The following is an 8,679-nucleotide window of genomic DNA, read 5'->3' as shown; positions in this document are numbered from 1 at the left end:
GGGGAAGGGTACCAAAACATTTCTGCAGCATTGAAGGTCCCCAAAAACACAGTGGCCTCCATCATTCTTAATTGGAAGAAGTTTGGAACCACCAAGATTCTTCCTAGAGATGGCTGCCCGGCCAAACTGAGCAATCGGGGGAGAAGGGCCTTGGTCAAGGAGGTGACCAAGAACCCGATGGTCATTCTGACAGAGCTCCAGGGTTCCTCTGTGGAGATGGGAGAACCTTCCAGAATGACAACCATCTTTGCTGCACTCCACCAATCAGGCCTTTATGGTAGAGTTGCCAGACAGAAGCCACTCCTCAGTAAAAGGCACATGACAGCCCACTTGGAGTTTGCCAAAAGGCACCTAAAGAACTCTCAGACCATGAGAAACAAAATTCTCTGGTCTGATGAAACCAAGATTGAACTCTGACCTGAATTCCAAGCATTACATCTGGAGGAAACCTGTCACCTTCTCTACTGTACAACATGGGGGTGGCAGCATCATACTGTGGGGATGTTTTTCAGCGGCAGGGACTGAGAGACTAGTTAAGATCAAGGAAAATATGAACGGAGAAAAGTACAGAGAGATCCTTGATGAAAACCTGCTCCAGAGCGCTCAGGGCCTGCTGGAAGGGTTCACCTTCCAGCAGGACAACGACCCTAAGCACACAGCCAAGACAATGCAGGGGTGGCTTCGGGACAAGTCTTCAAATGTCCTTGAGTGGCCCAGCCACTTGAACCAGATCGAACTTCTCTGGAGAAACCTGAAAATAGCTGTGCAGCGACGCTCCCATCCAACCTGACAGAACCTGAGAGGATCTGCAGAGAAGAATGGGAAAAACTCCCCAAATACAGTATCAAGTTTGTAGCGTCATACCCAAGAAGACTCGAGGCTGTAATCGCTCGCCAAAGATGCTTCAACAAAGTACTTATTAAAGGGTCTGAATTCTTATGTAAATGTGCTATTTCAGTTTAATAGGTTTTATACATTTGTAAAAATGTAAAAAAAACTGTTTTTGGTTTGGCATTATGTGGTATTGTGTGTAGATTGATGAGGAAAAACAACAATTTAATACATTTTAGAATAAGGCTGTAACGTAACAAAATGTGAAAAAAGTCAAGGGGTCTGAATACTTTCCCGAATGCACTGTATAGGCCTAATGCATTTCACAGGCCTAGCATAATACTGAAACCGTTGAGCTGTCAGAACCACTGATGGGTATTTAGATGTACAGGGTAGGCCCCCGAAACAGGTCAAAACCATTTCCTGTGCAGCAAAAAAAGCGTATTTGAATCGAGAATGTGTGTAACTAAGTTTCCCAGATCCTACATACACTGTGTGTCAAGCCCAGTGTAGCATTTAGAGGAATAAAACACAGTCAATATCAGCCAAAACATTTGACACTGACCGAGAAGCCACAAGAATCACAATGTTCCCCTTTAAACATGGACCTTTCAACACAACCAACCTGTCTGAATCCTAACCAAGTAAACTTCAATCACTGTGTCTCTCCTCTTACAGTATAATCACAAAGCTTTCTCTGTTTTCACTTGTTCTAATTAAATCCAAGTTCACTTTCCACTGAATAATGTTCTCATGCTTATTTAAAGAGGCGACATGGCCTATAAAGAGAGCAGAGTACAAGTGATTGACCTCATGATCTTCAGGTCACCTCACTAGCAGGTACGGAGGAGAAGATTCAGAGAAGTCAGCCCGGTTATAAAGAAAAATCTTTTTAAAATGAAGAGGTCGGGTAGGGATACAGGTGAGCAGTTATCCAGTTGTGTACATGCAGGTTGTCACATTGATTATGATGATCAGCAGTTGATAGGATATGGATGAAGAGGTAAGTCCTTAAGAAGGTAAGAAATGCATTATTTGTTTATGATGGGTTCCAAAAGGGTTCTTCGACTGTCCTCATAGGAAAACCCTTTTGGATTCCATGTAGAACCCTTTTAGATTCTGGATAGCACCTTTTTTGTATGGTGTTTTTTTTTACTTAACTAGGCAAGTCAGTTAAGAACTAATTCTTATTTACAATGACAGCCTAGGAACAGTGGGTTAACTACCTTGTTCAGGGGTAGAACAACAGATTTTTACCTTGTTAGCTAGGGGATTTTATCTAGAAACCTTTCGGTTACTGGCCCAACGCTCTAACCACTAGGATACCTGCCACCCCAGGTGTGTATGTGTTACGCCCCTGAAAAAGGGGAGAAATAATCACGAGGGTGATACGGTATTGTTTCCTCAATGAGAACTTTTACTGTAATCATTTTACCAAAGTAACACATTTTACACAAGTAACACATTTTACACAAGTAACACATTTTACACAAGTAACACATTTTACACAAGTAACACATTTTACACAAGTAACACATTTTACAAAACAACAGATCTACATGAAAGAGCTAGTGTTGTAGGGTACAAGGCTTATTCAAGTCACAACAGTATACACTAATTCACTGAAACATACACTCATTTCAATATAACTGTCAAGCACAACGTTTTAACTCAGTAAACCATAACTCAATTTATCAACAGTCAATAAAGTGTTTGAAAAACCCTTACACAAATAACACCGCAAAATATCTTATTAGCAACGCACATGTCCATTCACGATCGACATAAAATGGCAGCTACTCTCAGAACGAAGCTAGCCTTAGCTGCAACCGAGCAGGGCTCATATTACTCTGCAAACGTAACTCTAACTTTCTCAAGATGTTACCAAGACACACCTTAAACACTCTTGACATGTTAGCGAGTTATTACATTTAAATGACTCTGTTTTATCATCAATAACATACCTGAAAAAGGAGAGAAATAATCACGAGAGTGATACGGTATTGTTTCCTCAATGAGAACTTTTACTGTAATGAGGAAAAGACCGCGATTTCCCCGCGAACTTGGGTGGAGACCAGAGCAATCGATCTCAGGCTCATAGATTAAAGAGCATTTAGTAGATCACAGATTAACACTTTTCCCCTTCAATTAGGCACCACAAAATAAAGTAATCAATATAACGTTTACACATTCCTTTTACAATTCTTACCTTTTGTACACTTGATGGATTTTAACTTTAACACAATTATATGAATGTTATCAATCTCTATCAACTAATACAGCATGCATGATCTTTTTAACCTTAGATGTTTTAAGATCCTCACATACTATGAACTTACTAATACTTTTTAATGTATAACAGGCTATGAGTATTTCCTTTAACCTGTCACATATGGTGCTCTGTTAGCACATGTAGTTGTGTTACGATACTGTATATGGGGTTTTACTCAAGTTTGAAAATGTGTAAGAATTGTTTTCGAAATGTGGGTAAATAGGCATGGGGAAAAGTTCATTGGCTTCTTAAAGAATTCCAAGTGCTGCATTCTGAATGGTAGATTATCACCACAAAATTATACATTTCACATCAATATCAACAATGGGAAAACTAGTCGTCGACTGTATTGTAACATCCCACAACTGTCTGAATACATGTGTGGGGTTGAATGTGATTACCTCAACAGAGCTTGTGGAAAGTAAAGGTCCTGAGTGTATTGGCCTGACTGGAGACCGTAGTAGACTGCCTCTTCATTCATTGTTTCTGAAATTCATGGTGGGAAACTGTACTGGGGGAGAAGGTGGTGTAGGCTTATCTAAGTCAAATGCAAATCAGACCAAAAGTCCTAGAAGCCTACATGACTATTTTCTGTCATCTGACAGTGCTGCACTGTTCTTATGGACCTTGTTGATAACCTGGAAGCTTGCCAGAAAACACAATAAAATATTGATCAGTGGGATGGCCGGTTCTGTCATGTACTACATCAGACAATGGAAAAGTGTTTCATTGTTAAATCAATATCATCAGTGGTGGAAAAAGTACCCAATTGTCATACTTGAGTAAAAGTAAAGATACCTTAATAGAAAATGACTCAAGTAAAAGTGAAAGTCACCCAGTAAAATACTACTTGAGTAAAAGTCTAAAACTATTTGGTTTAAAATATACTTAAGTGTCAAAAGTAAATGTAATTGATCAAATATACTTAAGTAACAAAAGTAAAAGTATAAATCATTTCAAAGTCCTTATATTAAGCAAACCAGACGGCACCATTTTTTGTATTTTTTAATTTACAGATAGCCAGGGGCACACTCCAACACTCAGACATAATTTACAAATGAAGCATGTATTTAGTGAGTCTACCAGATAAGAGGCTGTAGGGATGACCAGGGATGTTCTTTTGATAATTGTGTGAATTAGACAATTTTACTGTCATGCTAAGCATTCAAAATACAATGAGTATTTTTGGGTGTCACGGAAAATGTATGGAGTTAAAAGTACATCATTTTCTTTAGGAATGTATTGAAGTAAAAGTAAAAGTTGTCAAAAAATATAAGTAGTAAAGTAAAGTACAGATACAAAAAAAACGACTTAAGTAGAACTATCAAGTATTTTTACTTAAGTACTTTACACCACCGAATATCATCTAATCCTTAGAGACCTCAAACAATTGGTGAGCCGTATTGGAATAAAGAGTTAAGTAATTTATGGTCTGTAATGAGAGTTGCAGAAAAGAGGTTCCTAAAATGTAAAGAACAATCAATGTATCTTTGACAATAAGCTAAGATTTTTTAGGAGGAGATTCAGAAGGGGTCCCGCATTGCATCTCAAACAACTGCAAAGTAACAACTCTCAGCAATTTTGGAATCAATAAACTGGGCCCGAAAAGAGTTATGAAAATACCCATGGAAATCACATTGGAAAATGGTGAACTTGAACATAAGAAAAATTGTATATTAGATAACTGGGAGAATGATTTTGTTAACCTATTTTCAGGCAACAATATAACATCTGTGTTGATGACTTTTTAAATTATACTTGTAACTTAAAAAATGGGATGGAAATTGAGATGAATAGGGCTGGATACACCTCAAACTCATTCCGGAATGCGAATTTGACTAAGGAGGAAGTTAGGAAGGCTGTTGAGAAAGCAGAAACAAGAAAATAAACAGGAATAGAGGAGCTTCCAAATGAAGTTACTGCAGACTCTATTCTGTCTTTTTCAAATGGTATCATTCCTTCAACTGGGTACAGATCCATCATTAAACCAATCCTAGTCATCAAAGTAATATCCACAGGTCCCATTAAATTACAGAGGCGTCTGAATTACTAGCACAGTCTACAAATTATACTCGGGTATCTTAAACAACAAGTTGACTCAGTATTTGGAAATGTCAGGTTTTCTTGTAGATGAGAAGAACAGGTTTCATAAAAACAGAGCTTGTATAGATCGGATTTACACTGTATCCACTGTGATTAGAGCTAGACTATGAGACTATAAACTGGAAGACTGGATGGTTTCCTATACAGAGCTCCAGTCTCCTGTAGACAGGTAAATGAGTTGAAGACTGGATGGTTTCCTATACAGAGCTCCAGTCTCCTGTAGACAGGTAAATTAGTTGAAGACTGGATGGTTTCCTATACAGAGCTCCAGTCTCCTGTGGACAGGTAAATGAGTTGAAGACTGGATGGTTTCCTATATAGAGCTCCAGTCTCCTGTAGACAGGTAAATGAGTTGAAGACTGGATGGTTTCCTATACAGAGCTCCAGTCTCCTGTAGACAGGTAAATGAGTTGAAGACTGGATGGTTTCCTATACAGAGCTCCAGTCTCCTGTGGACAGGTAAATGAGTTGAAGACTGGATGGTTTCCTATACAGAGCTCCAGTCTCCTGTAGACAGGTAAATTAGTTGAAGACTGGATGGTTTCCTATATAGAGCTCCAGTCTCCTGTAGACAGGTAAATGAGTTGAAGACTGGATGGTTTCCTATATAGAGCTCCAGTCTCCTGTAGACAGGTAAATGAGTTGAAGACTGGATGGTTTCCTATATAGAGCTCCAGTCTCCTGTAGACAGGTAAATGAGTTGAAGACTGGATGGTTTCCTATACAGAGCTCCAGTCTCCTGTAGACAGGTAAATGAGTTGAAGACTGGATGGTTTCCTATACAGAGCTCCAGTCTCCTGTAGACAGGTAAATTAGTTGAAGACTGGATGGTTTCCTATACAGAGCTCCAGTCTCCTGTAGACAGGTAAATGAGTTGAAGACTGGATGGTTTCCTATACAGAGCTCCAGTCTCCTGTAGACAGGTAAATTAGTTGAAGACTGGATGGTTTCCTATACAGAGCTCCAGTCTCCTGTAGACAGGTAAATTAGTTGAAGACTGGATGGTTTCCTATACAGAGCTCCAGTCTCCTGTAGACAGGTAAATTAGTTGAAGACTGGATGGTTTCCTATACAGAGCTCCAGTCTCCTGTAGACAGGTAAATTAGTTGAAGACTGGATGGTTTCCTATACAGAGCTCCAGTCTCCTGTAGACAGGTAAATGAGTTGAAGACTGGATGGTTTCCTATACAGAGCTCCAGTCTCCTGTAGACAGGTAAATGAGTTGAAGACTGGATGGTTTCCTATACAGAGCTCCAGTCTCCTGTGGACAGGTAAATTAGTTGAAGACTGGATGGTTTCCTATATAGAGCTCCAGTCTCCTGGAGACAGGTAAATGAGTTGAAGACTGGATGGTTTCCTATACAGAGCTCCAGTCTCCTGTAGACAGGTAAATTAGTTGAAGACTGGATGGTTTCCTATATAGAGCTCCAGTCTCCTGGAGACAGGTAAATGAGTTGAGGACTGGATGGTTTCCCACTCCGTTTCGAGTCAAACAAGGCGATGTGCTTTCCCCAACTTTGTTTGCCCTTTTTCTAAATGCCTTGGCCCAGCAAATCAAGCATGCTAACCTAGGAGTTAAATTAGATGACACAACTTTGGGGATACTATTATACGCAGGTTATATTGTCCTCCTTGGAGAGAGTGAGTTTGATTTGCAATGTATTTTGAACACTGTCAAGCTCTGGTGTACCAGAGGGAGATGAATGATTAACCCAAATAAAACCCAGATAATGCTCTTCAGAAAAAGGGTAGAGTAAGAAGTATTCATGACTTTTCTTTTGGAACAATAACCCTAAAGTACACTTGCTCATATACAGTGCATTCGGAAAGTATTCAGACTTTTTCAACATTTTGTTACGTTACAGCCTTATTCTAAAATGTATTAAATAGTTTTTTCCCGCTCATCAATCTACACACAATAGCCGATAATGACAAAGCAAAAACAGGTTTTTCCAAATATTTTTTATTGACATTTGAAAAATATTCTTAAAACCAGTTTTTGCTTTGTCATTATCGGCTATTGTGTGTAGATTGATGAGGAATATGTATTGTTTAATCCTTTTTAGAACTATGCTGCTGGAATCTGGGGTTGTAAAAAAGCCAAAACAGCAAACTCTATTCAGAATAGAGCCAAACAATGTTTTTTGGCAGTGCATAAGTTTGCCCCAAGCCTTGCTATTCAATGAGACATGGTTTGGGAGCCCATGAAATAAGTCAGAGGGGTGAAATGATTAGGTTATGGAACCGTGTTATTGATATGCCAGAGGACAGAATAACAAACACGCTTTTCAACTAGGATAAAACACAACTACCCTTGGACAAAGGAACTCAATGACATATTTAAGGAAGCTGATCTACAACACATACTGTATTTAGAAATAAGTTATGATGCAATATCAACATGATCAAACACAAATGAACCCTAAACTACAAAGAAGAATGGTCAACTGACAGCTAGGATCCAGAACCTTATGTCACCTCCCACCTAACCAGAAACCAAAGGTCCTTGTGTGCCCAGTTGAGAACCGGGATACTGCCTCTGGAAATTGAAGTAGGTAGGATCAATGCCATAAACAAAGAAGAGTGGCTATGTACAGTACAGTCTGCGATGTAGGGGAGATTGAGAATGAACTGCACTTTTTATTTTACTGTACATTATATGATGATTTAAGAGAAACCTTGTTTGAAAAAATGCTAACAACAGAAACAGAACTATTATGTAGTTGTGCTGAAGAAAACCTTGAATGACAATTCAGAGAAGAAGTGTTCCTAGTTGCAAATTTGATCTCCAAATCTTGGAAGACATGACAAGAGAAGTTCTATACTTTAAAGGTTTTTGTTTTGTTTCCTCAATTGTATGTCACTGCCGTATATAATGTATACTGTATTTGAACATCAGTGGAGGCTGCTGAGGGGAGGTCCGCTCACAATAATGGCTGGAACTGAGCGAATGGAATGGCATCAAACACATGGAAATAATGTGTTTGATACTATTCCACCTATTCAGCTCCAGCCATTATCACGAGCCTCTCCTCCCCAATTAAGGTGACACCAACCTCCTGTGGTGAACATTACATACATTCTTTATTTAGCTACAGCAAATCCAGTGTTTTATAAGTCCATGTGGGCTGGGCATCCTGAAGATGCACAACACTATAATAATAAAACAAATCAATCAGTAAGTCATGTAGCTATTTTTTAGATATGCTCTGAGGTTAACTGCTGAGACGAGACCTGACTATCTGCAGTCATTTGTGGATTGGGTATCATCAGACAGTTGATTATAGAGAAATGAAGAATATTATGCCTGATCTCTTTCCCTCCTCTCCAATCCCCTTCCTTAATCTCCTTCCCCCCTGACCGCCTCCCGTCTAGATGATCCGGTATCTGGTAGCAGCAATAAGCCTAATGGAGTGGTTTGGCTCATGCACAGGTGCAGATATGTATACGAAAGGTTATGGAGTGTGCGACAT

The sequence above is a fragment of the Salmo trutta genome, chromosome 23 (assembly GCF_901001165.1).
Source record: "Salmo trutta chromosome 23, fSalTru1.1, whole genome shotgun sequence".
In the NCBI taxonomy this organism is placed as follows: Eukaryota; Metazoa; Chordata; class Actinopteri; order Salmoniformes; family Salmonidae; genus Salmo; species Salmo trutta.
This window is presented reverse-complemented; position numbering follows the sequence as displayed.